This window comes from Adelges cooleyi, unplaced genomic scaffold (genome assembly GCF_023614345.1).
Source record: "Adelges cooleyi isolate 19-005CV unplaced genomic scaffold, UGA_ACOO_1.1 ACOO_flye_CR_arks_rails_tigmint_CR_PRNA_675, whole genome shotgun sequence".
NCBI lineage: Eukaryota > Metazoa > Arthropoda > Insecta > Hemiptera > Adelgidae > Adelges > Adelges cooleyi.
This window is the reverse complement of record NW_026096377.1, coordinates 35,878-43,189: the sequence shown is the minus strand read 5'-3', so window position 1 is coordinate 43,189 and position 7,312 is coordinate 35,878. Positions and strand designations below refer to the sequence as shown.

The 7,312-nt window shown below is 27.6% G+C and overlaps 1 long non-coding RNA gene across 1 annotated transcript; it reads right to left on the bottom strand.

The window, feature by feature from the left end:
* Positions 1–4,988: 4,988 nt before the first annotated feature.
* LOC126845124 (uncharacterized) lies at positions 4,989–5,901 on the bottom strand. Its single transcript, XR_007686715.1, has 3 exons — positions 5,805–5,901; positions 5,640–5,738; positions 4,989–5,110 (listed from the first exon to the last, which is right to left on the bottom strand). It is a non-coding gene; the product is annotated as an uncharacterized LOC126845124 (long non-coding RNA).
* Positions 5,902–7,312: the final 1,411 nt, after the last annotated feature.

Genomic DNA, 7,312 nt, shown 5'->3' with positions numbered 1-7,312 from the left:
TTCATATAAATATTACTATCCTGTATATCTTATTTTTTGTGAGATACGACTTGACTATTGGAGTAAAATAACCTAATCTTACCTAGCCAAACCTGACGGTGTTTCATTTGAGAGTAGTATAAATACAATTGGAAAATATCACTGTATAAAAATGACTTATATAATGTTTTAATATCAGAAAAAGTTAAGTACCATAATACTTTCGCATGGTATTTGCGAGATACAATCATACTTAAAACCCAAAACCCAAATGTTGACGTACTTAGTCTGAAGAGTAGAAAAATTAATTATTAAATTATTATAATTCACAACATAATAAATTATTGTTTACTTGAATATCCTGAGAGACTTCAGAATCCGATATCGAAATTATTATTTCAGAGACAGTCGGTCTTACTGCTACCTGGCTAATCATTTTTCGACGCCATTTTTTTCCAAAATCATCTTCATGGTCATATTCACTCAGCTCCGTAGATAAATGAAAAAAAATGTTCAGTGTCAAAGAAATAAACCCTAGTTGAAACTTCATAATGACAAAAAATTAAAATTACAAACGAGTGGTTTGAACAAAATGTACACGCATAATATTTTAAAACAAATTCACACTCATCTAGGCCTAAAGTACAAACATATTTTCATATTCAGCTTTTGTATGTGTTATCGTTAGCATGTATGATCGTGTTGTTTTGTACAAATTCGCAGTAAGTCAACAATAATGACAATTATTTAGGTCACCTATGATCCAAGTAATATGTTTTCCGTTAACAATAGTGTAAGAATTGAATCTGATATAATAATTATTGTAGAAATAATCACACGCTTTTCAAGTGGTTACCTAAAATACAAACATAGGTAACATTTTCGTATTCAGCTTTTGTACATGTTATCGTGACATTGTATGACCATGTTATTTCGTACAAATTCCCTTTGAGTCAACATTAACAAAAATGGTGTTTAATAATGGCACCTGCGATACATGTGTACAACTACGTCATCTTTATATTTTTTAAGATAAACGTCCTTTTTTGGATTAAAACGAGTGAACAATTTTACAAGGTTACCTATGTTTCAAAAAATATATTCTTTATTGACATTAGTATAACAATTGAACCTTATATTATTTGTGAAGGAACAATCACACTTATTTTAAGAGGTGAGTTGAAGGGGTATTTTTTAATCATTGACCCATTAAAATAACATTTCCGTATGATTTCTGATCTATAGTTTTACCAGACACAAATACAAGAAAAGGTTAAAATAAAAGTAATAAAATCACTTAAAATTAAAACGCTTTGGTGCTAATTTGTAAACATTGCAACTCGCTTAATGTTATGGATACATATGTGTTTTAGCTCATGACAAATTTTTAACTAAAAGGTCCTAAAATTACGGTTAAAAAACAAAAAACCTTGCAACTCCTGTGGAGGGATGAGAAATGGGTGTGATTTAAATTTGATACTATTGACCTATAGGAACATAACAAATAAGTATTCTTAAAAAATTTAACTTGATCAGACCATTTTTCTGGGAATCATAGCCAGTAAGAGTTAAATTTTTTGAAATAACATTTTTTTTACAAATTTAAACTGTAAAGAAGTGAACTTATTCTAATTTTACCACCCTCAAGTACCAACATGACAAAATTTGTGATAAATAGAGTTACTACTAGAAGGAATTGGTCAAATATTAAAAAAGATACAGTGTAGTACGTTATTTCTAAATACATTTTCTTATACGTTTGAAATATAAAACGAATATGTGTCTACTAACTATTATTATATGATCGATATCTCCAATTTCTCTGCTGTCAAACTTTGATGAACTCACTGACAGTTAACGTGCTAGTGTTTAAATTTATCTCATTAGGTCAATGTAGTTTGTTGGAAACTGTTTTATCATAACTCCCCTACGTTTATATTAACAAATTTCGTTACATTTTAGATTACAATGTAAAAGATAGGAGAGGGGTAACTGAGTCTTCAGAATTCCCATAAAAAAATACTATACTACTTCCTATATAATAATTTTTATTCCTTATTTTCGTGATACCTATTTGCCTATTGCGCGTGCAGTAATAATATCTTAGTGGGGATCTCCCAGCTACTTTGCAGTAATCGAGCTTCAATGCAAGAGGTATCAGCACTGGATGATAAGATAGCAAACGACTTGGCGGTATATGTTATCAGACGGGGTCAGTTAAAGGCTCAACTGACGAAATTTAATTCGTTTATAAATGACCCAGATAGTAATACCAACCTAACGCAGGTAAAGTTGCGAATGGGAAAAATAAATACGTTATGGGACGAGTTTGATAACATCCAAAACAACATTGAAGCATGAGATTGTAGTACTGGAAACTTACAATATCGAGATAGGTTTGTGGATTTGCTCTTCGACTCAATGGCAAAGACTGAAGACAAATTAAAAGAGGCACGAATAAATTATATACCTCAAATACCTCAACAAAATAGTGGTACAAATCAAAATGACAATATCTCGTTTGTCAAATTAAAGCCTTTAAAATTGCCAGGATTCAAATAAATGGTCTGCATTGCATGATATGTATTATGCTATGATTCACTCAAATACTTCGATTACAAAAGTTCAAAAATGTTATTACTTGAGGAATTCGTAAGCGGAGATACAGGTGAATTAATACAAAACTTGGAAACTACAGCAGACAACTATGAGGCAGCATGGTCAATAATACAAATGTGAAGCTGATTTTTATCGTTATGATATTTCAGTTAAACTTTATTTATAAGTAATAATATTCGTTTTTCATTTATCTAAGTAGGTCGACGGGCAAGACGATATCAAAGAAGAATCATTTCAAAATAATACTCATAAAAAATTATATGAAACAGCTGTAATCAGACCAACTGCCTGCAAAATAACCCCGGCCATATCGAATTCCATATTTTTCGAGATATTCAAGTAAACAATATTATATAATGTATGAGGCACATAAAACCAAAACTGTTTAACCCAGAAAAAATGTAATGCCGTTTTTTTGTGATAAAATGTTTTAGAATGATATGATATTTCAAAACTATTATGGCTCAACCTTCACAAAGATTTTTCCTGTAGATGGCAGCACTTAATTTGTTTTGGCTTTGATACTTAAATAAATGTTTGTAATATCAAAATGGCCTCTACGTTGGTTAACGTTTACAGATGGTTTAAAAGGCGTGAATTTATACATACTAAAGTGAGTTTATTATATTACCTAGAGTGGATTCCCACTTTTGTGGGTTAAGCTGTTTTGTTTCTATGCGCCTCATAGATAAGGATGAGGAATATTTTTAAAATACCATTTGTTTATACTATGTTAATAAATACTTGACGTTGAATGTATTGACATTTATATATTCTTTTAAATAAGTAAAATAATTATTTAATTTCAAGTTTATGATGAACAGAGCAAATTTTTAGACACAGACTATTATCTACGACTGTTAAAATTTACAATATTGTAATATTTTATCGTTTTATCTTCTATTGATATAATAATTGTTTCGTGTCCTTAACTTTATTAATTATACTTTATTCGAGTAAATAATTCATTTGTATTCAATTTTGAAATATTTTCTTTACCGGTTTGATAATGATATTGTACTTGTGAATTTATAGATCAGAAATCATACCTGAAAGATATTTTAATGGGACAATAATTTAAATATTCCTCCCTTCTCCCAACCCTTGAATGACAAGCTAAACATGTGATTATTTCTTCACTTTTTATTTCAGATTCAACTTTTATACTTATGCAAACGCAGAAACATTTTTTTGGATTATAGGTGACCTTATAATAGTATTGTTGACTTATTGAATCCGAAAAAACTGTTGTACAATACACCTAGTCTATACCTACACTTGCCCGATAGGTGCCTTGAAGTGTACAAAATTGTGGTTATTATCGAATCGTAGGAATTTTGTACCAAATAACATGATCATACATTTTAACGATACCATATACAAAAACTAAATACGAAATTATGTGTGTATTTCGGTCGAGGATGAGTGATCTTCTTAGCTCAGATAACAATATTGTGTGTAAGCACCACTGACACCATAATGTTATTTTTGTTTAGTAACTTTAATAAAAAATTCTTTTCTTGTATTAGAGAGGGCATTGTTATTTGTCAAAGAAGAATGAGCGGTTGCGGTGTGAACTGGTCTAAGTCCTTTGCTGATTTCCTAACGCCCCGCTTAATATAACAAACGATTAACGAAAAAATTAATAACGACCATCACCTTATTACTTGAAAATAAACTGCTATCATTAGATATAAATACTTTCACAACCATGTCTTAAGTCCAAACCCTCTTATTAAGACCCCGTCCTCCCACACGATTCCTGATAACCCTCCTCGCTGCCAAAAAAGATCCTGATGTAGAGATCTTCTTTAACAATAAAAACAAATGTTATTTTATATGTACTAGTATTTTACTCAAAAATGTTATATAAACGTAATTGTAATTTAATGATTATTATATATTTTATACACATTGTAATTTTTACCTAATTAAAAAAAATCTGTTTATTAATTAATTAAGCTAGATTTGCTTTAGGGTATAATTTTTAAAATAATTTGTATGTAAACAATAGTACTACAACGGTAGAACTGTTATTGTAACTTGTTATCGTTTACCGCAAAAGGTGGATGTTCAAAGTTTAGCTATTATGTTTTAGTGGTATTATTTATGTCACAATATTAAGAAAAAAACATATTCATCTTTTTATCTTGAACTTGATTTATTGTTGTATTTTCAACAACAAATGTTTTATTAATCGTTATTAAAACTGTTTATTTTTACATTCATCAAATTTATTAACAACGTTATTATTACAAAGTGTGAAAACATTTAATTATAATGGTCTTTTAAAAATATGTGTTCATACAGTATGTATTGAAGACTGGTATAATATATAAATCTTTAATGCTAAAGTATGTGCTAACGACACCGTTTATATCTGTTAGTGAACAAACTCCATATCTATCGACTTTAGCTTGTCTTATAAATTTTTTTGGGTACTCCATACTTTTGTATAATCCTATTAAATTACATATATCAGAAAATTGTCCGAATCGTGCATTCTCTCCAGCTGAAACAAATGTATGCAAATTTCACTTATTTCATGATACTTTTCTTCATTTGCAAAACACAACTTCAAGTGTATAATAATTATTATTTTTTTCAATTGGAAGAACACGGCTAACAATCATAATATTTTCTACCTTGTTCTGTGTAACATTGTGGTTGATGTTGTATAATAAGTAATGAACTAAATTAAAAAATGAAAGTCTTCTACTGAATATATGTTAGGAACTGAGTCCAATCAAGTATCCATTTTGTGTGAGTTTTATACTTCTTTTGTTAAAAAAAAAAAGTATGTTACTGAGATAGTTATCGATATCTGTAATTTAATATGATTTAACGATTTTTTTTTTGTATTAAGATTAATATTTTGTACAACCATTGAAGAAGTCATTTTTTTTTTACTTTTTTAAATTTAATTTGTTTTAAGTTGATTAAACAAGTACAGTTAAAATTATTACAATTAGTTTATGTTAGGTATATTATATATGTTATATACCTATGCATAAAGAGGTAAAAAATAACTAAATACTTACTTTTTACATGATGGATTAATAACGCTGTAGATTTCATAGTCATCATTCTTCTTCGTTTTTCCAGATTTTTTAGTAATTCTCCATGCTCTACACAATTTTCTAGATCGGAAAAAAAAAATATATATATATATTTCAACTAAATATTTCATAAATGATTGTAATTACCTTCGCTCGTCGGAGTTACATCAGCTGTAACCAAAATATAAAATTTTAAAATACTTATACGTTTAACATTTTTATTTTTATTTTTCATACATAACAATCATCCTATATTTGATAATATTTAAACGAATAAATCAATGTAAAATACATTCAAAACAACTAGTAGCCATGTTCGAATTAACTATGTTTAGAACGATCATCGAAACCTTAAGTTGAAAAACATACATGAAAATGACTTTTAACTTCAATTAATTGTACTTAAAACTAAACGTACTATAATCTAATTTAATAATTGAATAAAAATGTTAAATTTCTATATTTAAATGTGGAAGCCCGTAGTTTTTCATGTACACATTTTTGGTATTCTATCTTTTCTAAAATTTAAAACAAAATACATTTTAATCTACTTTATTAATATGATAGAAATCAATTTTAAACTATTACTCATAATAAATTAAATAATTTACATGGATATATATATATATTTACTATGCTATATTTTTACTATGATATGTGTAATTTTCTATGGGATTTTCTTTGTCTTCTGAAATTACAATAAAAACATTTTTTACGTCTTAGTGGTCTATCTTCTTTAAAATTTAAAACAAAATAAATTTTAATTTACACAATTTATTATGACAGAAATCATTATGCAACTCTGTGATTATACTCAATGTATAAAATAGTTTACTACTAAATATTTACGTTGCTCTATGTATTCTGCTATGTCTTTGTTTTTTACTTCTGAAATTAAAATAAAAACATTTTGTACTTAATGAATTTCAAACAATTATGTGGAATTATTTCCATAAAATATGCTAAGAATATTATTACCCGGTACTACAAACATTAATGTTAATTCCGCTAAAAATAACATCAAGTAATAAGAAGACAAATAATATGTTTTATAAGTTCGGAAATAAGGTGCTTGGATTTATTATAATAAATTGAGTGAAGACCATGTAAATAAAATGGCCGAATCGAAGCAGATGTGGCGAGTAGAATAAAATTGTATGATTAGGTGATGTTTAAAGGAGCATCATTAGCACTCTTCACCGTTATTTTTATGTTTTTGACTTTATGATTATGATTACCCATTGTAAATTTTCCAGAAAGAACAGCTTCTTCAATTATCGAATACAAAAATTTATCTAGAATGACAAATAATAGGTTTAATTATACAAAAGCTAGAATGTACTTAGAAATATTTTAATTTAAAATTTAATTTAATTATCTCTGATCACAAAAAATCAAAGACATCATATTTTAGGACTTAATTATTGAAAATATTTTACCTCTTGTGTGCATTATCTGGTGGTCTATAAAAAAATTATAGACATAAGTAAATCAAGAAAAAACAATTATTTCGTAAGAAAAATATTTTTACTGACTTGTCATCAGAACATGCTCTTTATATTCATCTGTAAAATAAGTTGAATATTGAATTATATTTATGTATTTCTACTCTCTCTTGTGTATAAATAAAAATTAAAAAATCACCCAAAACGGCC